The sequence below is a fragment of the Pristiophorus japonicus genome, chromosome 9, assembly GCF_044704955.1.
Source record: "Pristiophorus japonicus isolate sPriJap1 chromosome 9, sPriJap1.hap1, whole genome shotgun sequence".
In the NCBI taxonomy this organism is placed as follows: domain Eukaryota; kingdom Metazoa; phylum Chordata; class Chondrichthyes; family Pristiophoridae; genus Pristiophorus; species Pristiophorus japonicus.
In genome coordinates this window covers 171,190,938-171,217,541 of record NC_091985.1, presented here as the reverse complement: position 1 = coordinate 171,217,541, position 26,604 = coordinate 171,190,938, and the positions used below count along the sequence as shown (strand labels likewise).

Below are 26,604 nucleotides of genomic sequence, written 5' to 3'. Positions count from 1 at the left end.
GGAAACTGGCAGATGGGTTCGATTCGACTAGCCTCCAAGGCTCGGTGGGTGCCTGATAAAATGATCCCAAGAAATTTGACTTGAGACTGGCCAATTTTGACCTTTGACGGGGAAACTATGTATCCCAGGGATGACAAGTAATTCAGTAACTGATTAGCATCCTCCTGATTACTTGGTTCATCTGCGCTGGCTACCAGTAAATCGTCCACATACTGAATCAAAGTGGATCGCTTAGTCAGCGTGAGAGGCTGTAACTGTCTCTGCAGGCTCCTTGAGAATAAGGTCAGGGAGTGGATGAACCCTTGAGGAAGTCTAGTCCAGGTATATTGCTGTCCCTGGTAAGTGAAGGCGAATAGGTACTGACTTGCCTGGGCTAGCGGCAAAGCAAAGAAGGCATGTTGAAGGTCTATTATAGCGAAGATCTTGGCGTTTGCTGGGATTATTGACAGTATCTGTGCTGGGTTGGGAACCAGAGCATGCAGGGGCTGGACGATAGCATTGATAGCTCGAAGGTCTTGAAATAAACGTTATTCGTTTGGTCTGCCTGGCTTAGGGACTGCCAGTATAGGAGTATTACACGGGGACTGGCATGGACCAAAATCCCCTGTTCCACTAGCCCCTTAATCAGTCGGTGGATACTCGGTATTGCCTGTGATTTCAGTGGGTACTGTCGGATAGAGGGCCCGTCCACATTGCCCTGCACTGGGAACTCAATCGGATCAATGGGAGTATAACCCACTTGGGAGGGGTCCTCTGCCCACACATGAGGATCCACATAGTCAGGTATGCCAGAGCCAGTATGATGCTGCAGAGTCGTTAAGACCTTCTCGGGGTCCCCGTGGAATTGGACTGTTCGGCCATGTTTTACAATTTGCACATCCCGGCTGGTAGGGTCAGCCTCGTCTATAGCCTGGCGCACCATAACTCCCAAATCTTTAGCGTGGTGAGGAGGTAATACTTCACGAGTAATATGTGATGCCACCGTTGGGGGCTGTCTCCACAGATTCTTTGACAATGGCAATGTGCTTAGGGAGCATGAGGGCTTGCAACAAGTCTACAGGGTGTGCTGGGCGCTTCGCTGCTCCCGTTATCCCGGAGCTGGTCTGCGTTGGTCGCTGGTTCGATCTCGGTGTTCCGGAGCTCGTGTGCACTGGGTGCTTCGCTGCTCCCGGGTTCCCGGAGCAGGGCTGCGCTGGTCGCTTCACTGCTCCCGGTCGCCTGTGGCTGTGGGTTGGCGTATTGCCTCTTGATTTGGTGTCGGTGGTGAGAGGCTTTTTCTCGCCTTTCCTCATCAGACGAGCTGCCGCCGCTGCTGTCTGTCGAGGTTGGTAGCCGCCTCTTCCCTGTCGTTTCCGCAGGGGCCCTTGCTCGCCTGTTCTCCTTACGCTTGTGGGCCTTTTTCTTGTCGGTCTCCCATCCCGCTTCATCGTCTGCTGTCTCCTCGTTCCTGGACTCGGTGCGCTGGGGGAGAGCTTCGCTGCTGGCTGCTGGTGTCTCACAGCTCGCCGTAGCAGGGTTCTCTTCCTCGCCGACTTGTTCCAAGTCCACGGGGGTGTTGGTCAGGGGGAGGGTGTGGCTCCCCTCTGGAACGTTGTGTTCCTCAGCTTCCTCCTCCTCTGGTGCAATGTTCTTTGCTGCCTGCGCATAGCTGAAGTTGCGCTTGGGGCAGTTTTTGTAAAGGTGCCCAGCCAGGCCACAGAGGTTGCAGCGCTTGGTCTCCTTACAGTCCTTTGTCTGGTGGCCTTGGTTCTTGCAGTTTCGGCAGATGACAGTTTTGCAGCTTGCCGCCACATGGCCTGCCTTCCCGCAGGTGTGGCACACGTTGGGTTGGCCAGCGTACACCATGTAGCCCCGACTTCCTCCGATGGAAAAGCTGGAGGGGGTTGCAGGATGGTTCCGCTGGCGTCCACCTTCATGGTGACCTGGATCTGGCGCTTGCTGGTCAAAATCCCGTGCAAGTCTTTCACGTCGCTGCTGTTTCCTGCCCCATCGACATACCTGGCGAGGAATGTCAGCACATCAATGACCGGGATGTGGGGGTTGTACATTTGCACTGTGATAGTGCGTCTTCTCTGCGACGGGAGGGTGAACAGTGGCTCCCAAGTTAGCACTGAGCGCAGCGGTTCACTCGCCTCCTTCAAACCCTTCAGGAACTTCAGGCAGAGGGTGATGGTTCTGAAGGTCACGTCGAAGTAACCTCTCTTCGGGAGGTCCTGCAAGGCGAAGATGTCGGCGACTTTCATGCTGCATGTTCCCAGCAGGATTTTCTTCACGAACAGGTCCCGGTTGATCGTTGTCTGGCCCTCCACTTTCTTCACTGTCACTCGGATGGTGTTTCGGACTCCCTGGTTCGCCGCTCGGTTGGCCGCCACCCGGGTTGCGGATTCCTCCTTTCGATGTGTATTTTGGCTGAAGCCTTCAATCTGTTGTGGTGCCAGTCCGGCACCTTGGGCGGCCTCCGGGCATGCCCCTTGACGGGCCTCCAGGCCCGCAGAATGGTCGGTCGACATGCAGATTTTCCTCTTCTCTCCAATTGGCGCCTGGCCCAAGCCAAAGGCCAGAGCCAGCAAAACTGGAAAAACAAGTTTCTGCAGTCAGTCAATTTGCACAATCAACAGACCCCGGGGGGAGCAGACCGGGCCCACTGGGCTGGCGTGGTCGTCGTCCTCTGCTGTGGGGGTGTTTCGACCAGGGGACCAGTAGCGGATGGGCCTCACCGACCGGGGACAGGTGGATGGGCCAAGCCTGGTCGTTCTTTTGCGAGGCCGAGTCCCTCTCTCTTCCTTCGAGGTGTCGTCAGGTCCCCTTGTCTATGTTCTTCAAGTGTCGCCAGCTCTCACCTTTATACCCGGTTCGGTTTCCGGCCTTTTTCGCGCCCAAACTGAATCAGTGTCTCATTGTTTGAGTCAAGGTGGGGATGAGGTGTTAAGGTAAAGCATTGTTTCTTGTGCACCTCGATGCCTGATAGTCTGGCTGGCTATTGTGTCAGGGTCGGGATGCACCGAGGTGTTGGCCTCTCCTATTGTCTTTATGTACATGGGTAATGGGCTGGTGATAGACCCTCCTCCTTGATTAGATCCAGGTAAGCTGTCCTTTACAAAATGGGCCGAGTATTCCCTATTGGTCGAGGATTTCCCTGCTTCTGGCCCGGCTCGATTCACTGATTGGCTGGCCCAAGATGCACTTTCCCGGGATTGGCTGGCTTCTCAGCCTGCCTGTGACCCCCGAATTCACATAGTGTCTGGCCACAGACATATTTCCCAGCCTGCCTTTCTTCCTGCGGCTTGCCTTGGCCAAAGTTCGATTAAAAGGGTGCATGGAATGGTCCCATGCTCTATTTCCTTGTTATCGGGTGCCTTTTTTTTTGTGTAGCACTAGATTTTTGACCCTTACACTACGCACCTGCTTTTATCAGACGCAAGAGTTTTGAGGACATTTGCTGGGCAAGATATGGGTAAATCTTCAATCCTGCCCGTAGAAATGTCCTGGCTGCCGAGATGCGGAGGATCTGTCGAGCTCTAGCTTGACAGATCGGAAAAGTCGGTTTTCCGAGCATGCACATTGTGCGCTGAAAACCGGCTTTTGCGATGTCTTCCCACGTCCGTACACACTCCGTACGGACCCAGGGAGGCCGGGATTTCTGGGCCATTAGGAAAGTCAACACGTGGCTAAAGGAGAGGTGTGGGAAATAAGGGTTCCATTTCATGGGACACTGGCACCAGTACTGGGACAGGAAGGAGCTGTTCCGCTGGGACAGGGTTGTGTCTGAACCGGGCTGGGACCACGGTGCTAGCGGAAAGGATAACTAGGGCGGTAAATAAGACTTTAAAATAATAACACTGGGGGAGGGAACTGCTGGAAATTACAGAAACTTACAATAAATGAAATGAGGAAAAGAGAATAAAGGAGAAACTAAAGGAGGGAATAAGGATAACGTGAATGGTCCGAGATGGGCTAAAATCACCGGGCATAAAGGTAACTACTAAAAAGAGAGAGTGTAATAATAAATAAAAATAATTTAAACTGTTGGTACAGCAATGTAGGAAGTATTCAAAACAAAATGGACAAACTGGATGCAGTGATTTGTAGAGGGGATCTGGATATAGTAGGGATGACTGAAATATGATTGGTAACTAAATATTGTGGATATAGCACATTTAGGAAGGGAAGGAAGGAGGCGAGATGAAGTAGCTGTACTAGTTAAAAATAATATAATGACTGTCAAAAAAAAGGAGTAACTAGCAGTAAAATAGATACAAAATCCATAAAAGATAACAAGGGATTTATCACCGTAATATGGGTTTACTCCATTGCCCACCTTTGGCTCGTTTGCCGTGAAGGAGCTCCGAGTAGAGCACTTGCTTTGGGAGTCTCGTGTCGGGCATGTGGACAATGTGGCCTGCCCGCATTGTCCGCATGAAGCTGATCGAGTGTGGTCAGTGCTTCAATGCTGGGGATGTTAGCCTGGACGAGGACGTTGATGTTGGTGCGCCTGTCCCGGATAAAGTGTAACATCCCCACCAACACCTGGGAGTCCCCGGCCCAAGACTGCCCTAAGTGGAGGAAGTGCATCCGCGAGGGTGCTGAGCACGTCGAGTCTCATCGCCGAGAGCATGCAGAAATCAAGCGCAGGCAGCGGAAGGAGCGTGCGGCAAACCTGTCCTACCCACCCCATACCCTCAATGACTATCTGTCCCACCTGTGACAGTCTGTGGCTCTCATATTGGACTGTTCAGCCACCAAAGAACTCACTTCAGGAGTGGAAGCAAATCTTCCTCGATTCCGAGGGACTGCCTATGATGATGATGATGGGTTTACTATAGACCATCAAATAGTGGAAGGGAATTGGTGGACGAAATATGTAGATAAATCTATGAGGTGAGTAGCAGATATAGAATAATAATCATGGGAGATTTCAAGTATCCCCAGATAAACTGGCAGGAATAAATAACAATAGGAGAAAGAGGAATGGAGTTTTTACAGTGTGTCTACAGGACACCTTTCTCGCTCAGTCCGTTAAGATGTCCAACAAGAAAAAAATCACTGCTGGATCTTGTAATGAGTGATGAACGAGAACAGAGAGGAGAAGTAAGAGTAGGAGAGCATCTTAGTAATAGTGATTACAACACAGTAAGGTTCACGAGTAGGATGGAGAGTGACACAAGTCGGACAAAGACTAAGGTCATAGATTGGAAAAGAGCAAATTACGAGGAAATGTGGGTGGAACTAAAGAAGGTAAACTGAGAGAAAATCTGAAAAAACAAAGACAGAAAAACAATGGGGAATCTTTAAAGGTAATCAACAGAGTTCAAGAGAAATGCATTCTACTAAACGCTGAACACAAGCAAGCTAATGATGGGGCACTGTAGATGAATAAAGAACTAAAGGGAACATTGAATCTAAAGTAAAAGGCGTACAAGAAATGCTTAGATACGGAAGGAGGACAAAAGCAAATAAGAATTTAGTGGAGAAGTTTAAAAAAAACTATCTGGAAGGCAGAGGAAAAATTACAAAATTAAATTATTGAGGAATATAAAAAGAAATAATAGTGCGCTATATCTAACAAAAGTAAAATTAAATTAGGGATAGGGTCACTACAGGATGAGCAAGATAAACTCACAGGTAATGACAGAGAACTGGCAGAAGCATTGAATAACCACTTCGCTTCAGTTTTCACTGAAGAAGACACTTCACTACAGGATGGTCTTAAAAAGATTACTACAGTGGGGATAGAAAGGGAGAAAATAATCGACAAACTAGTAAAACTAACCGAGGATAAGACCCCAGGTCCAGGTGGTATGCACCCACGCATACTCAAGGAGACTGGGACAGAGATAGTGGAGAGCTAATGTTGCTCCTACAGACAGAAAGGGAGGTAGAACAAAGCCTGGGAACTATAGAACAGTCTGCTTAACATCAGTGATAGGAAAGATACTGGAATCTACACTAAAAGAAATGATAGAAGAGTATCTAGAGCCAGAAAATATAACAAAAATAGTCTGCATGGATTCTGGAAGGCTAATTCATGCTTAACGAACCTGATAGAATTTTTTGAAGAGAAGGGTACTTAAAACACTGTGCACAGTTCTATAAAAAGGACTTTGAAGCACTGGAGAAAGTACAAAAAAGACTTACATGGTGGTACCAGAACTGAGAGGTTACAGCTATTGGGAAAGAAAGAAAGACTTGCATTTATATAGCGCCTTTCACGACCACCGGACGTCTCAAAGTGCTTTACAGCCAATGAAGTACTTTGAGTGTAGTCACTGTTGTAATGTGGGAAATATGGCAACCAACTTGTGGACAACAAATAGCAATGTGATAATGACCAGATCACCTGTTTTTGTTATGTGGATTGAGGGATAAATATTGGCCAGGACACCAGGGATAACTCCCCTGCTCTTCTGCAAAATTGTGCCATGGGATCTTTTATGTCCACCTGAGAGAGCAGGCGGGGCCTCAATTTAACGTCTCATCCGAAAGACAGCAGCTCCGACAGTGCAGCACTGCACTGAGTGTGTCAGCCTAGAAGAATGTGCTCAAGTCTCTGGAGTGGGACTTGAACCCACAACCTTCTGATTGAACAGGTTAGGGTTTTATTCTAAATAATACTTCATTAGTTATAAACTGCTTTGGGACGTCCTGAGGTTGTGAAAGGCGCTATACACAAGTTTCTTTCTTGACAAATTTTAACAATCACTTTCCCACTTAGTCAACAGGCCCAGAAGACAGTTTACTCAGGAAAAATTGGGAAAAGTGGAAAACTCATCAAGATAATTCCTGCAAAGCAGATTGCATCGACACCAAAAGGTTCACATCAAAAATACAGAAAGAATAGTTCAAAGTATAGGAGTTGGATTGGAAATAATCTCAATTCAGTGGGTTGAAAGGGATCCACGCCCAGGTTAACTGATTGGCAGATCAAAGTGTGAATCAGCAGTGGGACATATTTAAAAACTAGGGGCTGGATTTTCGGTTCTGCTGATTTCGGGGCGGTAATGGGGGCGGGGCAATAAAGTTAGCGCCCGGGAACTGTTTGTGCCTCAGTCAGCAAAATTGGTCAGCTGGGCCCTGAGTGTGGGGCGGGGCACTAAGGGAGGCGTTACACACCTCTCTCTCTCAGGGAGCTCGGCCGGCAGAGCAAGGGAAAATCCTGAGCTAAAGAGAGGCCTGGGGAGAAAAAAAACTGAAAAAAACCCACCAAAAACATTCCCAATAAATAACGCATGCCACCACAACATAAATTGTAAAAGAAAAAAAAAAAACCAACCACACTTATGTGAGGTAGACATTACTGACCTCACTGCGACCACCACAGCTCAGACCGCCAGCTTTCACAGGCGTTCTCAGCACGGCGCTACGGATCGGGCGGGAGACAAAAATCGAGCCGGTGTCGCAACCAGGCGCGTGCACACCGGCTTGGCACTTCCGGGCGGTAATGCTCGACAGTGCCTGTCAAAACTGGCACGAAAATCCCGGCGGGGCGCTGGAAGCTGGCTGTCCACCCGGAAGTGCTCACCGCTGTCATTGTCACCCCTCTGGGGCGCTAACAGGGGCGGCAGAAGTCCTAAAATCCAGCCCAAACTGAATAAGTTACAGCTCAAATGCATGTTAAAGGCACGATATAAATGTTAAGGTCACTCAATGCAAGTTGTTGCTATCATTGTGAAGGAGCTCTCAGAATTGTACAGTACAGAGAGAGGATCTCATTTTGAAATTCAGTGATCTACATACACGTGCAAATTAAACTCCCACTCAAAATTGCTACAGTCATTTCTGCAAAGTTGCTTTTTTAAAAAGAAATATGCGCATACATTTAAATCAACAGAGGTTTGAGAGAATTCCAACATTATGGGGTGCACTTTACGTGGGAAACTCGCGGTCCCATTACTCAGAGATAGTGGCATTTTTACTCTCAGCAGGATCCATGAGCTCTTTAATCATGTGCTGTAAATTCCTAAAATAGAGAGTGATGCATGGATTAGAAAAAGATTTAGAACCAACCCATTAAACTGCTGGTCGACCAAGTTTTCAGCTTATTTTTATTAACACTAGCATAGTGTTATAGATTCTCTGCATCTCCAAAGCTTCCGTGGACATGAGAAGTTGCTTGCTCAGTAAGCAGCAGTCCTAATATCATTTTACAACTGTGATATTGGTCTCACCAACTAAGGACATGGGTTTCAGAGGGTGATGAACAGCTCACTTCCTTCCACAGTTGTAAAATATAAGTTCATTTACTTCTTGTCACTGTAATGTACGCACCAGTGAGTATGCTCACAGGTTTGTGGAGCTGTTGAGTTGTGAGTGGCTTAGCCAGTCACGTGATGTTCACACGACTCAATAAAACCCCAGCCAGTTGAGTTCGGGGGATCCACGATGGGGCAGGTGACGGTGAGCCTGGTGGATGAACTGGTAATGTGTCGTGTGATTGTTAAACCAACTAGTTCTTAATAGCAATGTGTTGCTATGAATTCTTAAGCCAAGAGCCCATGAAGCAAATACATTACAGTCACCATACTAGAAATTTAGGCTAAAATGGAGACATTTTTAAAACTCTCGAGGCACACGAGAGGGGCACAGAGAATGAACGGTGAGGCCCGATATACTAATATTGGCCATTATCAGTTCGTCAGCGAAGAGGAATGAAAGACCTGGTCACTGCGATGTTACATTGACTAACGGTTTCTTAATGTTAGTAGGTTCGTTTTTTGTTGAAAATTGCCCGTTTTGAATTGGTAGCTGGTGCTGGTTGCTTTGCAGTGGCCAGCTTAGAATTGAAGAAGAAATTCCATTTACAGTGGCTTGCGATTAAATAGCTTAGTTCACATTGGTAACTATTAACATAACAGGATACAGTTATGGGATCACACGAATGTACTCATTGCACAAAGCTTCTTTCAACAGAAAGGCTTATACATCATAAAGTTAGTTCTATAACCTGACTACCAAACTGACCCGTGGCAAAATCTACTGAGTTAACTGACTCTAATGTACAAATACAAGCAAAAATATATAAGATGGATACTCACTCTCTAACATCTTTGTTCACTTTATGCTTAGTAAGGGCTCTTTCAATATAATTTTCAAAATCCGAGAAATGGAATGTTGAAAGATTTAATGTTTTTTATTTTTACTCGTGAATAAAACACTTTAAGTAAAATGTCAATTATAAACCATATTATAGAAAAAAAGGAACTTGCATTTATCCAGCAGCTTTCGTGATCTCAAGATGTCCCAAAGCACTTTACATCCAGTTCAGTATTTTTGGAGTGCAGTCATTGGTGTAATGTAGGAAATGTCACAGCCAATTTGCACACAGCAAGCTCCCACAAACAGCAATGTGATAATGACCAGATCACCTGATTTGGTGATGTTGGTTGGGGGATAAATATTGGCCAGGACACCGGGGATAACTCCCCTGCTCCTCTTTGAAATAGTGCCCTGGGATCTTTTACTTCCCCACTTGAGAGGGCAGACAGGACATCAGTTTATCGTCTCATCCAAATGACGGCACCTCCGACAGTGCAGCACTCCCTCAGCACTGCACTGGAGTGTCAGCCTGGATTTTGTGCTCAGGTCTCTGGAGTGGGATTTATAATAGCTACATAAACTGAAAGAAAGGATTCTGGTCGCATTTTCATAAAAAACCCAGAAATAGTTCATCCAATGGACGAGTTGTGGTAGAGAACATGAAAATTAGCTTAAAAGAGAAGGATATTTAAGGATCCATTTTTTGCGAGCTATCACTCCTGGCATTGGCACTTGGGTGATAGGAGTGTAAAAAATGGAGAATCGGGCACAGGAATCAACTCAGCCAATTCTTCAGTGAGTAAAATGAAACATTAGGAAATTGGGAGAGCTATCTCCAGACCAGTCTGTTGGTCCGTGCTCCCATTGAGTGAGGTTCCTCACTGGGATTGTCGGCATTGAATTGCCTGCGTCGGCCCAGAAAGGTGCCCATTTTCCCGATATCAAGATACGCCAGAATTTCCTGCCAATCAAATGAGAATACGGTCGAACATAAAAATGGGCGTAAACAATCAAAGCAGCGAACACACACCACATTCTTTAAATATTTCATTCAAGTTCCAACTCATTCAACCGTTATTCCCGCACATTAGGTACACGTGTTTAAAAACCTGCAATTTGGGAAGCTTTTCAATTTTTATTGCGACTTATACTTATGCCATATAAATGCGTAAAACTCGATTTGCTTTTTGAAAACTCTCCAAAAATTGGGATAAACCAGAAAAATAACTGATTCCTGCTGCACCTGAAAATCTCGCCATAATTTGAAGAGAGGCTCTAAGCAAGTCCTATTGCAGGAAACTCCCGCATGAGGCTCGGTGACCTGGGGCGGGACCATTCTTATGGGCGGTGAGGTGTTCTGCAGAAGGATTGATGGAGGACATTTGTACATCATGTACTTACGCCCAAAGTTCCGCAATTTTTTGGGCCAGGTAATCGGTTTGCGCTCCGGTTACGTGTGTCAGAGCCTTTGGCCGCTATCAAAGGAGCAGCTCTCTGGTAAATCTCAGACTTCAATATCCAGGGGATTACAGAGGGAGGTGGGGGAGGGGAGGGGGGGGGGGGGGGGCGGTACATTGAAACAAAAGTGGAGCCAAAATCTGCAACTTGCTTTTTTCCCCCATTTTCGGGGAAGGCCAGCATTTATTACATCCCTAGTTGCCCTTGAGAAGATGGTGATGCGTCTTCATGAACCTCTGCAGTCCGTGGTGAAGGTGCAGTTCGGTAGGGACTTCCAGGACTTTGACCCAGCGACAACGAAGGAACGTTGATATGTCTCCAAGTGAGGATGGTATGTGACTCAGGTAGGGAACTTAAAGGTTCCTATGCACCTGCTGCTCTTGTCCTTCTAGGTGGTAGAGGTCACGGGTTTGGGAGGTGCTGCAGAAGAAGCCTTGGTGTGTTGCTGCAGTGCATCTTGTAGATGGACAAACTGCAGCCATGGTGCACCGGTGGTGGAGGGGGTGCCGATCAAGCGGGCTGCTTTGTCCTGGATGGTGTCGAGCTTCTTTAGCACTGTTGAAGCTGCACACATCCAGGCAAGTGGGGAGTATTCCATCACACTCCTGACTTGTGCCTTGTACGTGGTGGTTGGCTTTGGGGAATCACGAGATGAACCAGTTGCTGCTGGATACCTAAACTCTGACCTGCTCTAGTAGCCACAGTATTGATGTGGCTGGTCCAGTTAAGTTTCTGGTCAATGGTAACCCCCAGGATGTTGATGGTGGGGGATTCAGCAATGGTAATCCCATTGACTATCAAGGGAATGTGGGTAGACTCTCTCATGTTGGAGATGTCCATTGCCAAGCACAATTCTTTTTGATGAAAACAAAATCTTATTAAACCGATTTCATCAACTCAACAGGATAAACTCACCAATGCTTCCCAGCTGGCCATTTTGGAAAAGACTACCAGTGCCCAGGTGAATTCCAGTAACAATCTGTCTTTCTGGTGTAGCATGCAACACTAAGTACCGCTTTGGGCGTTGTACTGCAACCAACCAAGCATGGTTTATTTTTCACACAGCTTACTGACTGCTTCTTCCACTGAGCAGAGAGCAGCAGCCGGCCAAGATGAAACCAAATAGAACATACAGTTGTTTGCAAAAGCTAAATGCGCAAAGCAGATAGCTGTTCCATTAATGCACCTATGTCCAATAGAAAGTGCAGAGCTTACTGGAAGAGCTGTGTAACTAACACCTGACCCCGCTGTCTCGCTGCCTGAACTGCTGCACACCATCGCCCTTTCTAGTCCTCCTTGACTTGATAGTGCTTCACATCCAAATCCACGGTGAAGCCTCTATCCATGACAATATCGTGCAATGTATACAATCATAGAATCGTTACAGTATAGGAGGCCATTCGGCCCTTCGAGCCCGTGCCGGCTCTCTGCAAGAGCACCTCAGCGAATCCCACTCCCCGCCCTTTCCCCACAACCCTGCTAATGTTTTTGCCTTCAGGTACTTATCCAATTCCCTATTGAAAGCCGCGATTGAGTCTGCCTCCACCACCCTCTCAGGCAGAGCATTCCAGATCATAACCACTCGCTGCGTAAAAAAGTTTTTCCTCATGTTGCCTTTGGACCTTCTGCCAATCACCTTAAATCTGTGTCCTCTGGTTCTCGACCCTTCCACCAATGGGAACAGTTTCTCTCTCTCTACTCTGTCCAGACCCCTCATGATTTTGAACACCTCGATCAAATCTCCTCTCGATCTTCTCTGCTCCAAGGAGAACAATCCCAGCTTCTCCAGTCTATCCACGTAATTGTAATCCCTCATCCCTGGAACCATTCTCGTAAATATTTTCTGCACCTTCTCTAAGGCCTTCACATCCTTCCTAAAGTGCGGTGCCCAGAATTGGACACAATACTCCAGTCGAGGCTGAACCAGTGTTTTATGCAGCTTCATTATAACTTCTTTGCTTTTGTGCTCTATGCCTCTCTGTTCCTGCATCCCCTTTAGAATTGTACCCTTTAGTTTATATTGCCTCCCATCGTTCTTTCTACCAAAATGTATCATATATAGTTATAACTTCGCCAACCTTCTCTGGGACAAACAATATGGCAACCTCTGACTATCTGAATCATTGCTTAGCACCCCAAAGTGTTGAGTAACCCTGGTTTGCCCATGTGTCCCATTGTATCTGTTCTCTGCTGCTGTGTGTCAGTTGTGCATAGGAGTCAACTGCCATGGTTGTACCATATTGCCCTCATCGCCAAGGAGCCATCACTCCACACTTTCGCTTCGAAGTGTTGTGTGATGTTAAATTAGCTCAAACGCTATGCATAATGCACACTCTCTGAAAAGTGCACGGTTTCTGGTGAGGGTACCATCTGCACAGTAATGAACCAATTGCTTTTGCTATTTAAGCATGTCACAGGGTCGACACAGCAATGGTTACATGTACACAGCAATCGTCCCCTGTTCTTCGACAACGCGAATAATGTAATAAAGCTATAGCTCCCTCTGCTGCTGAAGTGCAGATGGGTGCATGTCGAAACAGGGCTTGAGTTACCTTCTTAATGGAGTGTTAGATTGCTTAGCTGATGATTCCTGCTAGGTTCCCTGTGGGTGTTGGAAGGTAGAGGGAGACAAAAGCTGAGAGCAGCAGCAAGCTTCACTGCCAGTGGTATTGAAGGGTGGATGATTGATGGCCCTGTAAATCTTTGTACACCAGGTGTCACCTCTCAGTGTCACCTCTCGGTGGCTCTGCAGAGTCTGAGCCTTGTTATGAAAGCTTCCTTCTACTTGCACTGATTCGAAATACAAAAAATGTATAACATGGCAACTCCGATTGTACAGCTTTGTAATACAGGTTCGACCTCCCGAATCCGGCAACCTCGGGACCGAGGCCGAGCCAGTTTTCGTGTTTTTCCAGACTTCGAAACATCTTTCTGACGTCACGAATCCGGAAAGACCCGAGTCCAGGTTCGGATATTTCCGGATTTCAGAACTTCAGAAGGGGGTGGGGGGGTGGTTGCTTGCCGAGGAGTTGTTCGGGTCGCTGGCCCCGTCGATGAGGTCGTTGGGTGGGGCCTTGCCACCGAGGGCCTGATCAGGCGGGGTCCCACCTCCGAGGGCCTTATCGGGCGGGCCCTCGCCACCGAGGACCTGATCGGGTGGGCCCCACCACCGAGGGTCTGATCGGGTGAGGCCCCACCACCGAGGACCTGATCGGGTGGGCCCCACCACCGAGTACCTGATCGGGTGGGCCCCACCACCGAGGACCTGATCGGGTGGGCCCCACCACCGAGGACCTGATCGGGTGGGCCCCACCACCGAGGACCTGATCGGGTGGGCCCCACCACCGAGGACCTGATCGGGTGGGCCCTCACCACCGAGGGTCTGATTGGGTGGGCCCTCACCACCGAGGACCTGATCGGGTGGGCCCCACCACCGAGGGTCTGATCGGGTGGGGCCCACCACCGAGGACCTGATCGGGTGGGGCCCACCACCGAGGACCTGATCGGGTGGGGCCCACCACCGAGGACCTGATCGGGTGGGCCCCACCGCCGAGGACCTGATCGGGTGGGGCCCACCACCGAGGACCTGATCGGGTGGGCCCTCACCACCGAGGGTCTGATCGGGTGGGCCCCACCACCGAGGGTCTGATCGGGTGGGCCCTCACCACCGAGGACCTGATCGGGTGGGGCCCTCACCACCGAGGGTCTGATCGGGTGGGCCCCGCCACCGAGGGTCTGATCGGGTGGGGCCCCACCGCCGAGGACCTGATCGGGTGGGCCCTCACCACCGAGGACCTGATCGGGTGGGCCCTCACCACCGAGGGTCTGATCGGGTGGGGCCTCACCACCGAGGGTCTGATCGGGTGGGGCCTCGCCACCGAGGGTCTGATCGGGTGGAGCCTCACCACCGAGGACCTGATCGGGTGGGGCCTCGCCACCGAGGGTCTAATCGGGTGGGGCCCACCACCGAGGGTCTGATCGGGTGGGGCCTCACCACCGAGGACCTGATCGGGTGGGCCCCACCACCGAGGGTCTGATCGGGTGGGGCCTCACCACCGAGGACCTGATCGGGTGGGGCCTCGCCACCGAGGGTCTGATTGGGTGGGGCCTCGCCACCGAGGGTCTGATCGGGCAGGCCCCACCACCGAGGACCTGATCGGGTGAGCCCCACCGCCGAGGACCTGATCGGGTGAGCCCCACCGCCGAGGACCTGATCGGGTGGGCCCCACCACCGAGGGCCTGATCGGGTGGGGCCCTGCCGCCGTGGAGGAGTTCCTTGTCTGGCCCGAGGTAGGTGGGGTTGGGCAGCAGAGGTAAAGGGGACGGAGGGGGGCCGGGGCGAAGTCGGTTCGCCGAGGCAGGGGGAGTCCAGATATCAGAACATTTTCCGGTATCCGGACGACCCCGCCACGGATCGGCCCGGATTCCGGAACTCAGGATTTTGGAGGTCGAACCTGTAGTACAGTTTTTGCTGGTTGTTTAAAATTTCTTTCTGTTTTTTTTTGTGTGATGGGGATGTGAGTGTTTTTAGCATTCCAGGCACCAAGCATGTGCATCAAATAAGCGCAGCCCGTGAAGCTCCCTCTGCTCTGCTCAGGAGGCATGCTGCACACCCAGCCTCAGAACAATCTATGGCTGCACCAAGGTGAGATTTTCCTATTCCTTTACCAGCCGTCTGAATGCCATTGTGGTACATACACAACCCCTCTTCATCCTCCTTTACCTCTGCTTCACTCAACAAAGTCAACTACTCCATCCCTTCCCTCCATTCCCTCTCTGTGGCACTGCCCTAATGTAGTTCCAATCCCAGCTGGACCGATGCAGCAAGCACACCCCCTGCAATGGATTTTTGGTCCACCTACAAGGCTCCATCATCGGCCCCCTTTTTTGCCTCATCTTTTCTTTGGTGACATCAACTCATCGGCACGAGGTCAGTTTCCACGTGTATGTTGACGGTACCTGCTTTTCCAATTCTGCATCACTCCTGACTCGTCACCCACCAATGTGGCTTCGTTGATATCAAGTGGATAAGCGCCTTGCGACATTTTTATAAGTTATAAAAACAAGTCGTTGTAGTTTAAAGAGCAAAAATTGCCTTCAATTCAACACAGGCAAGACCAAAGCTTCCACATAAAGCTCTGCACCTTATCACCTGACATGGTCCCTATCTCTCACAACTCACTCAGGTGGAGCATCATAGTATGCAGGCTTGGTGGCCTATTTAACCGAGTTGAGCTTCTAATCCCACATCCTTGATGTTGTGTATCTGTAAAGCATGCACTCCCATGTTCTGCCACCAGGGAGCACATCCCCTGAAGTCCCAAGGGATCCCAGCATCCCTTGGGAGCACTGTATATCAGCCGGCCCCTAAGGCCTGTTCCCGACTCTGGAGTGTCTTATTAAAGACTGAGGTCACTGTTACTTTAACCTCCCTATGTGCAGTCTCATCTGTGTTCGGAACACAATAACTGGCGACGAGTATACGAATCCAACGCAAAGATGCAGCAAACTGTGGACATCCTGGGGAAGTTCTCGGAGGGTTTGGACTGGGAAGCCTATGTCGAACGGCTAGACCAGTACTTTGTAGCCAACGAGCTGGACGGAGAAGGAAGCGCTGCAAAAAGGAGAGCGGTCCTCCTCACAGTCTACGGGGCACCGACCTACAGCCTCATGAAGAATCTTCTGGCTCCGGTGAAACCCACAGATAAGTCATATGAGGAGCTGTGTACACTGGTTCGGGAGCATCTTAACCCGAGCGAGAGCGTGCTGATGGCAAGGTATCGGTTCTACATGTGCCAGCGATCTGAAAGTCAGGAAGTGGCGAGCTACGTCGCCGAGCTAAGGCAACGGGCAGGACAATGTGAGTTTGATGGTTACCTGGAGCAAATGCTCAGAGACTTTTTTGTACTGGGCATTGGCCACGAGACCATCCTACGAAAACTTTTGATTCTCAAAACACCGACCCTCAGTAAGGCCATTACGATAGCACAGGCGTTTATGTCCACCAGTGATAACACCAAACAAATCTCTCAGCACACAAGTGCTAGCAATGTTCATAAATTAACTGGAACTGTGTTTGCGAGCAGAAATGTACAGGGCAGAAATCACGAGTCTGCAACTGCTAGCAGGCCTCAGGTGACCCAGATGACTCCGAGTCCGCAACAAAGGATGAATGCAAGGCAATTCACACATTGTTGGCATTGTGGAGGCTTTTATTCAGCTTATTCATGCCGCTTCAAAGGGTAGGTTTGCAAGAGCTGTGGAACAATGGGACACCTCCAACGAGCTTGCAACTCTGCAAAACCTGCTAACCACCATGTGGCAGAGGAACATGCTGAAATACATGGGGTGCACACATTTTCGATGAAATGTCCACCTATAATGCTAAATGTAAAATTGAATGTAGCCATGAAACTGGACACTGGCGCTAGCCAATCCATCATGAGTAAAAAGATGGTTGAGAGACTGGGGCATCAAGGCACTCAGACCAGCCCTGAGCCCCATCCATACGAAACTGAGAACGTACACCAAAGAGCTTATCACTGTCCTGGGCAGCGCCATGGTCAAGGTCATCTACGAGGGCACAGTGCACGAACTGCCACTCTGGATTGTCCCGGGCGATAGCGCAACACTGCTTGGAAGGAGCTGGCTGGGTAAAATCCACTGGAATTGGGATGACATTCGAGCGCTATCACATGTCGATGAGGCCTCATGCACCCAGGTTCAAAACAAATTTCCTTCCCTTTTTGAGCCAGGTATTGGAAACTTTTCTGGGATGAAGATGCGGATCCATTTGGTCCCAGAGGCACGACCCATCCACCACAAGGCGCGAGCGGTACCTCACATGATGAGGGAGAGAGTGGAAATCGAGCTGGACAGGCTGCAATGCGAGGGCATCATCTCCCCAGTGGAATTCAGCGAGTGGGTCAGCCCGATTGTTCCAGTACTCAAAAGTGATGGCACGGTCAGGATTTGCGACGAATAGAAAGTAACTATTAATCGTTTCTCACTCCAGGACCAATACCCGCTACCTAAGGCAGACAACCTATTTGCGACGCTGGCAGGAGGCAAGACGTTCACCAAGCTCGACCTGACTTCGGCCTTCATGACGCAGGAGCTGGAGGAGTCTGCGAAGGGCCTCACCTGCATCAACACGCACAAGGGACTGTTCATCTACAACAGATGCCCGTTTGGAATTTGGTCAGCTGCAGCGATCTTCCAGAGAAACATGGATCTGGATATGGGGAAAAAAACAAGTAATTGCTTTTGAGAAAGCCAGAAATATTTTATGCTCCAACATGCTGCTTGTATTGTATAACCCGTGTAAAAGACTTGTGCTAGCATGTGATGCGTCGTCGTACGGAATCGGGTGTGTATTACAACAAGCTAATGTTGCAGGGAAGTTGCAACATGTCGCCTATGCCTCCAGGAGCTTGTCTAAGGCCGCGAGTGCCTGCAGCATGATTGAGAAAGAGGCGTTAGCGTGTGTGTTCGGGGTAAAGAAAATGCATCAGTACCTGTTTGGCCTCAAATTTGAGCTGGAAACCGATCACAAGCCCCTCATATCCCTGTTCGCTGAAAACAAGGGGATAAATACTAATGTCAGCCTGCATACAAAGGTGGGCACTCGCGCTATCAGCGTATAACTATATCATCCGCCACAGGTCAGGCACCCAGAACTGTGCGGATGCTCTCAGTCGGCTACCATTGCCCACCACGGGGGTGGAAATGGCGCAGCCTGCAAACTTGTTGATGGTGGCGCAGCCCGCAGACTTGTTGATGGTCATGGAAGCGTTTGAAAATGATAACTCACCTGTCTTGGCCCACCAGATTAGGACTTGGACCAGCCAAGATCCTCTGCTGTTCCCAGTAAAAAACTGTGTACTGCATGGGAGCTGGGCCAGCATCCCTGTTGAAATGCAAGAGCTAATCAAGCCGTTCCAGCGGCGAAAGGACGAGCTGTCCATTCAGGCAGACTGCCTGTTGTGGGGTAACCGCGTAGTGCTACCCAAAATGGGCAGGGAGACGTTCATCTCGCATCTCCACAGCACACACCCGGGTATAGTAATGATGAAAGCGATAGCCAGATCCCACGTGTGGTGGCCCGGTATCGACTCGGACTTAAGAGTCCTGTGTACGGCAATGCAGCGTATGTGCTCAGTTGAGCAACGCGCCCAGAGAGTCACCACTAAGTTTGTGGTCCTGGCCTTCCAGACCATGGTCGAGGATCCATGTCGACTATGCGGGTCCGTTTCTCAGTAAAATGTTCCTGGTGGTGGTGGATGCTTTTTCAAAATGGATTGAATGTGAAATAATGTCGGGAAGCACCGCCACCACCACCATTGAAAGCCTGAGGGCCATGTTTGCCACCCATGGCCTGCCTGACATACTGGTCAGTGACAACGGGCCAAGTTTCACCAGTGCCGAATTTAAAGAATTCATGACCCGCAATGGGATCAAACATGTCACCTCGACCCTGTTTAAACCAGCCTCCAATGGGCAGGCAGAGCGGGCAGTACAAACAATCAAACAGAGCCTCAAACAAGTCACAGAAGGCTCACTCCAAACCCGCCTGTCCCGAGTACTGCTCAGCTACCGCACGAGACCCCACTCACTCACAGGGGTGCCCCCAGCTGAGCTACTCATGAAAAGGACACTTAAAACCAGACTCTTGCTGGTTCACCCCAACCTGCATGATCAGGTAGAGAGCAGGCGGCAGCAATAAAATGTAAACGATGGTCGCGCCACTGTGTCACGGGAAATTGATCTGAATGACCTTGTGTATGTGCTAAACTATGGACATGGTCCCAAGTGGATCGCGGACACGGGATAGCTAAAGAAGGGATTAGGGTGTTTGTAGTCAAACTGGACAATGGACAAATTTGCAGAAAGCACCTGGACCAAATGAGGCTGTGGTTCACAGACTGCCCTGAACAACCCACAGCAGACACCACCTTTTTCACACACCCAAAGGATCAACGACACCACGCCGGACCAGGAAATTGAACCCATCACACCCAACAGCCCAGCAAGGCCAGGGTCACCCAGCAGCCCTGCAGGGCCAGCCCAGCGAGGGCACAGCCAACACACCAGAAGAGACATTTGTACGGAGGCGGTCCACCAGGGAAAGAAAGGCTCCTGACTGCCTCACCTTGTAAATAGTTTTCACTTTGACTTTGGGGGGGCGAGGAGTGATGTGTATCTGTAAAGCATGCACTCACATGTTCCGCCACCAGGGAGCGCATCCCCTGAAGTCCCAAGGGATCGCAGCATCCCTTGGGAGCACTGTATATAAGCCGGCCCCTAAAGCCTGTTCCCGACTCTGGAGTGTCTTAATAAAGACAGAGGTCACTGTTACTTTAACCTCCCTGTGTGCAGTCTCATCTGTGTTCGGAACACAATACTTACCACCACCAAAACTGCCGCAACATCACCCACTCTGCCCCACCTCACCACCAAGATACTTTTCCCTTCCCCAGGGACTCCACCTTGACATAGTGGGAAGGCTTGTGAATTCCGATAATCCCGAGAGCTATGCTGGTAGGAGTTAAACTCCTGGTAGGGCCATCCAAGCCAGACAGGTCGAATGGTATAAGCCAAACTAAAGGCAGTCCACTGGCCCCTCCTGATCCAATGACCTGTCCAAGTAATAATGCCTTTCATTACAGAAACAACCCAGAGGCATGACGAGCCTGTTAGAGATTTGAAAATATGAACACCAACTGTGGAGAACCATAATTTGCTGCATGTGAGACGAGATGATACTCTGATCTGAGTCAATTATCTTGCTTTAGACAGACAGCAGTGGAAGAAATGGGATGCCTCATGTGTCACCAGACACAGGAGACTCTAACTAACTAACAAGATGTTTCTCCTCTGCTTCAGTACCTCCAGAGTCCATTATGCCAACGCCCTCCTTGCGAGCCTCCCATGCTCTTTATAAAGTACAACTTCTCCAAAACTGCATCACCTGAATCCTCTCCTACAACAAGTCCTGTTCCCTTATCACTCTGCTCAGCGACTTTCACTGGTTTCCTGTTTGCATTTCAATTTCAAAATCCTTGTCCTCACCTGTAAAGGTCTCCATGGCCTCGCCACTCCCTACCTCTGCAACCTCATTCAGCCCTGTGCTCCTCTACGTGCCTTGCGCTCTTCCGATTCTGGCTTCTTCGCTCCAATGTTTGTGTCCGTGGGGCTTTTAGCTGTTCCAGCCATACACTCTGGAATGTCCCACAAGAGCATGAGAAATAGGAGCAGGAGTAGGCCATTTGGTCCCTCGAGCCTGCTCCGCCATTCAATAAGATCATGACGGATCTGATCCTGACCTCAACTCCACTTCCTCCCCATAACCTTTGACTCCCTTATCTTTCAAAAATCTGTCTCCCTCCACCTTAAATATATTCAATGACCCAACCTCTACAGCTCTCTGGGGTAGAGAATTCCAAAGATTGATTCCAAAGAAATTCCTCCTCATTTCTGTTTTAAATGGGCGACCCCTTATTCTGAAACTATGCCGTTTCTAGACTCCCCCATGAGGGGAAACATCCTCTCTGCATCTACCCTGTCGAGCCCCCTCAGAATCTTATGTTTCAATAAGATCACCTCTCATTCTCGTACACTCCAGTGAGTATAGGCCCAACCTGCTCAACCTTTTTTCATAACCTTTCCCATTTTGGCCTTTCTTCCTAGCTGTTATATATGTAAACTTGTATTTACTCTGTACAGCCATCAGAGGGCTCATCCCCTGGAGTATATTTAAGGAGGCTTCACAGGTTGGAGAGGCACTCTGGAAACCTGCAATAAAATACTACGGTCACATTTTACTTTGGGCTCACAGTGTTCAGTCTGACTCTTTCTCCATACACAACAACTGGCGACGAGATACAGATAGCGAACCCAAAGATGCAGAGAACAGTGGGCATCCTAGAGAAATTCTCAGATGATTGGGAAACTTTTGTGGAGCAACTTGACCAATACTTTGTGGCCAACAAGCTAGATGGGGAAGAGAGCGCTGCCAAACAAAGGGCGATCCTCCTCACCGTCTGTGGGGCACCAACGTATGGCCTCAGGAAGAATCTGCTCACTCCAGCGAAACCCACGGAGAAATCATACGACGATTTGTGCACACTGGTCCGAGAGCATTTGAACCCGAAGGAAAGCGTTCTGATGGCGAGGTACCGGTTCTACACCTACAAAAGGTCTGAAGGCCAGGAAGTGGTGAGTTATGTCGCCAAGCTAAGACGCCTTGCAGGACATTGCGAATTTGAAGGACATTTGAAGCACAGGCTCAGAGACTTTTTCGCACTTGACATTGGCCACGAAACCATACTTCACAAACTTTTGACAGTAGAGGTCCCAACCTTGAGTAAAGCCATAGCGATAGCCCAGGCTTTCATTGCCACCAGTGACAATACGAAGCAAATCTCTCAGCACACAAGTGCTGCTACAAGTACTGTGAACAAAGTGATGTTGTTTTTGAATCGTAACATACAGGGCAGGTCACACATACCTGCAGCTACACGTCCGCAGATGTCTCAGGGTCCACCAACAAGGGTGATGAATGCAAGGCCATTAATACCTTGTTGGCGCTGCGGGGGTGATCATACCGATTCAAAGAGTATGTTTGCAAGGGCTGTGGAATAATGGGACACCTCCGAGTGTGCAGACGAGCTGTAAAGCCTGTTAAACCTGCAAACCACCATATTGCAGAGGAGGGCAGATCCACGGAGGATCACGACAAACCAGAGCCTCAGATCGAAGAGGCAGAGGTTCATAGGGTGCACACATTCACCACGAATTGTCCCCCGATAATGCTGAATGTTGAACTAAATGGACTCCTGGTGTCAATGGAGCTGGACATGGGCACGTGTCAGTCCATCATGGGCAAAAAGACTTTCGAAAGGTTGTGGTGCAACAAGGCCTCAACGGCAGTCTTAACTCTAGTTCGCACGAAACTAAGAACTTACACGAAAGAACTGATTCCTGTAATCGGCAGTGCTACCGTAAAGGTCTCCTACGATGGAGCAGTGCACAAGCTACCACTCTGGGTGGTACCGGGCGATGGTCCTACGCCGTTCGGCAGGAGCTGGTTGGGAAAGATACGCTGGAACTGGGACGACGTCCGAACGTTATCGCCCGCTGACGACCCTTCATGTGCCCAGGTCTCAAACAAATTTCCTTCGCTGTTCGAACCAGGCATCGGGAAATTCCAAGGAGCAAAAGTGCAGATCCACCTAATTCCGAGGGCGCAACCCATCCATCACAAGGCGAGAGCAGTACCATACAAGATGAGAGAAGGGGTAGGGATCGAGCTAGACCGCTGCAAAGAGAGGGTATCATTTCCCCGATCGAGTTCAACGAGTGGGCCAGTCCTATCGTCCCAGTCCTCAAGGGAGACGGCACCATCAGAATCTGTGGCGATTACAAAGTAACTATCAATCGCTTCTCCCTGCAGGACCAATACCCACTACCAAAGGCCGAGAACCTCTTTGCCACACTGGCGGGAGGAAAGACGTTCACGAAGCTGCATCTGATTTCAGCCTACATGACGCAGGAACTGGAGGAATCATCGAAGGCCCTCACCTGCATCAGCACGCACAAAGGTCTTTTTGTTTATAACAGTTGCCCGTTTGGAATCTGATCGGCGGCGGCGATATTCCAGAGAAACATGCAAAGCTTACTGAAGTCGGTCCCGCACACCGTGGTCTTCCAGGACGACATCTTGGTCACAGGTCGGAACACAGTCGAGCATCTGCAGAACCTGGAGGAGGTTCTTAGTCGACTCAACCGCGTGGGGCTCAGGTTAAAATGCTCGAAGTGCATTTTCCTGGCGCCTGAAGTGGAGTTCCCGGGAAGGAGGATTGCGGCAGACGGCATCAAGCCCATCAACGCGAAGACGGAGGCAATCGAGAACGCACTGAGGCCACAGAACGTGACGGAGCTTCTGGGTCTCCTGAACTACTTTGGTAACTTCTTACTGGGTCTCAGCACACTGTTAGAACCATTGCATGTCTTACTACGAAAAGGGGATGAATGGATTTGGGGCAAAAGTCAAGAAAATGCCTTTGTAAAAGCGAGAAAATTGTTATGCTCAAACAAATTGCTTGTGTTGTATGATCCATGTAAGTGTTTTGTGCTCGCATGTGATGTGTCGTCATATGGCGTCGGATGTGTATTGCAACTAGCTAATGATTTCGGGAAACTGCAATCGGTTGCTTATGCATCCAGGAGTCTGTCTAAGGCTGAGAGAGCCGACAGCATGATTGAGAAAGAAGCATTAGCGTGGGTCTATGGGATAAAGAAAATGCATCAATACCTGTTTGGGCTAAAATTCGAATTGGAAACTGACCATAAGTTACTTATAGCCCTGTTCTCTGCATCGGCCCGCATCCAGAGATGGACGCTCACGTTGTCCGCATACAATTACGCCATCCGCCAAAGGCCAGGCACAGAGAACTGCGCCGATGCTCTCAGTAGGCTGCCATTGCCCACCACGGTCGCAGATCTAGCCATGATTTGGAAGCATTTGAGAGTGAGCAATCACCCGTCACTGCCCGGCAGATCAAAACCTGGACAAGCCAGGACCCCTTATTTTCTCTAGTCAAAAACTGTGTGCTTCACAGGAGCTGGTCCAGTGTCCCAGTGGAAATGCAGGAAGAGATAAAGCCATTCCAGCGGCGCAAAGCTGAAATGTCTATACAGGCAGAGTGCCTTCTGTGGGGCAATCGAGTAGTGGTCCCCAAGAAGGGCAGATACACCTTCATCAATGACCTCCACAATACCCACCCAGGCATCGTAATGATGAAAGCGATAGCCACGTGTGGTGGCCCGGTATCGAAGCCGACTTAGAGTCCTGCGTTCACAGATGTAATACATGTTCGCAGTTAAGCAATGTACCCAGGGAGGCGCTGCTAAGTTTATGGTCTTGGCCCTCCAAACCGTGGTCTAGGGTACACGTCGACTATGCAGGCCCACTCTTGGGTAAAGTGTTCCTTGTGGTTGTAGACGCGGGGTATGGAGAGAAAGCGGGAAAGGGGTACTGAGGTGAATGATCAGCCATGATCATATTGAACGGTGGTGCAGGCTCGATGGGCCGAATGGCCTACTCCTGCATCTATTTTCTATGTTTCTATGTACTCCAAGTTGATTGAATGTGAGATAATGTCGGCTAGCACGTCCGCTGCCACTACTGAAAGCCTACGGGCCATGTTTGCTACACACGGCTTACCCGATGTCCTGGTGAGCGACAAAGGGCCATGTTTTACCAGTGCTGAGTTCAAAGAAGTAACGGGATCAAACATGTCACATCTGCCCCGTTTAAACCAGCGTCCAATGGTCAGGCAGAGAGAGCAGTGCAAACCATCAAGCAAGTCTTGAAGAAGGTAACTGAAGGCTCACTGCAGACTCGCCTATCCTGAGTCCTGCTTAGCTACCGCATGAGACTCCACTCACTCACTGGGATCCCACCTGCTGAACTGCTCATGAAAAGAGCACTTAAGACAAGGCTCTCGTTAGTTCACCCTGATCTTCATGAACAGGTAGAGAGCAGGTGGCTTCAACAAAGTGCATACCATGCTAGCGCAAACGTGTCACACGAGATTGAAATCAACGATCCTGTATTTGTATTAGATTATGGACAAGGTCCCAAGTGGCTTCCCGGCACTTGTGGCCAAAGAGGGGACCAGGGTGTTTCGAGTCAAACTTTCAAATGGACTCATTCACCGGAAACACTTGGACCAAATCAAACTCAGATTCACAGACTATCCTGAGCAACCCACCTTGGACCCTACCTTTTTTGATTCCCCAACATACACACCAGTGGCAACCGGCACCACGGTTGACCACGAAGCAGAACCCATCATCGACAGCAGCCCAGCAGGGCCCAACACACCAGGCAGCCCAGCTGCATAGCAGCCCAGCGAGGGCCCAACAAATGATTCAACAACACCAGCTTACACACCGAGACGATCAACCAGGGCAAGGAAGGCCCCAGATCGACTCACATTGTAAATAGTTACACTATTGACTTTGGCGGGAGCAGCAGTGTTGTTATACATATAAACTTGTATTTACTCTGTACAGCCACCAGAGGGCTCATCCCCTGGAGTCCCAAGGGATCCCATAATCCCTTGGGAGCACAGGTATTTAAGGAGGCTTCACAGGTTGGAGAGGCAATCTGGAGACCTGCAATAAAAGACTACAGTCACACTTTACTTTGAGCTCACAGTGTTCAGTCTGACTCTTTCTCCATACACAACACTAGCTACCTCCCTCTCCTCCTCCAAAAGCTTTCTCAAAACCTACTTCCTCAATCCCGCTTTCAGTCATCTCCCCTAGTCCTTCTTTCACCACAGTTTAGTCTCCGATTATTTTCTACCTTTGGGAAGCAGTTTGGGACTTTTTAAATTAGACTTAAAGGCAACGTGAAAGTGTAGGAGCTGGATTTTAGGCTTTGATGTTTTTGGGGTGATAATGGCGGTGGAGCGGGAAAGTTAGCACTTGGGAACAGTTTGTGCCTCAGTCAGTAACATTGGGCAGCTGGGCCCTGAGTCAGGGGGCGCAGCACTAAGGGAGGCTTTGTACACCTCTCTCGGGCGTTAGTGTGGGAAACTCCCGAGCTAAAGAGCCAGGCCGGGAACGCTCCCAGAGACGCCTGGGGCGGGGGGGGGACCTAAACCCCCCCACAAAAACATTCCCAAAACATTGCCCACGCCACCACAACACAAAGCGCAAAAACAATTAACAGTAAAAACAATCACACTTATCTTCCGAATCCATCGCTCACCTCTTCGCCGACGGGACGGTTGGACTGCCCTGATTTCCCAGGCGGTCACTGCGGATGCGCTTCCGGGCGGACGGGTCGGGCAGGAGCTCAAACTCGCGCCGGTGTCACAACCGGGAGCATTGCCCACCGGGCGCAGCTCTTCCGGGCGGTGCTGCTCCGCGCTGCCGCTAAACCCGACCCGAGGATCGCCGCGGCGCTGGAGGCTGACTGCCCGACCACAACACCCCACCATCGCCATCGCCACCGAAAAACTGAGCAGAGAGCACCCGAAAATCCAGGTGTTTGGTGGTGTCGGTGTGCGATTGCTAATTTAGTGGCAATTGGTGCTG

General features: G+C 49.8%; 1 protein-coding gene across 2 annotated transcripts in view; it reads right to left on the bottom strand.

Annotated features, from left to right (window-relative positions):
• Positions 1 to 26,604, bottom strand: part of LOC139272759 (uncharacterized protein C6orf118-like) — a 47,760-nt gene that overhangs the window by 4,505 nt on the left and 16,651 nt on the right. The window lies entirely within an intron of this gene.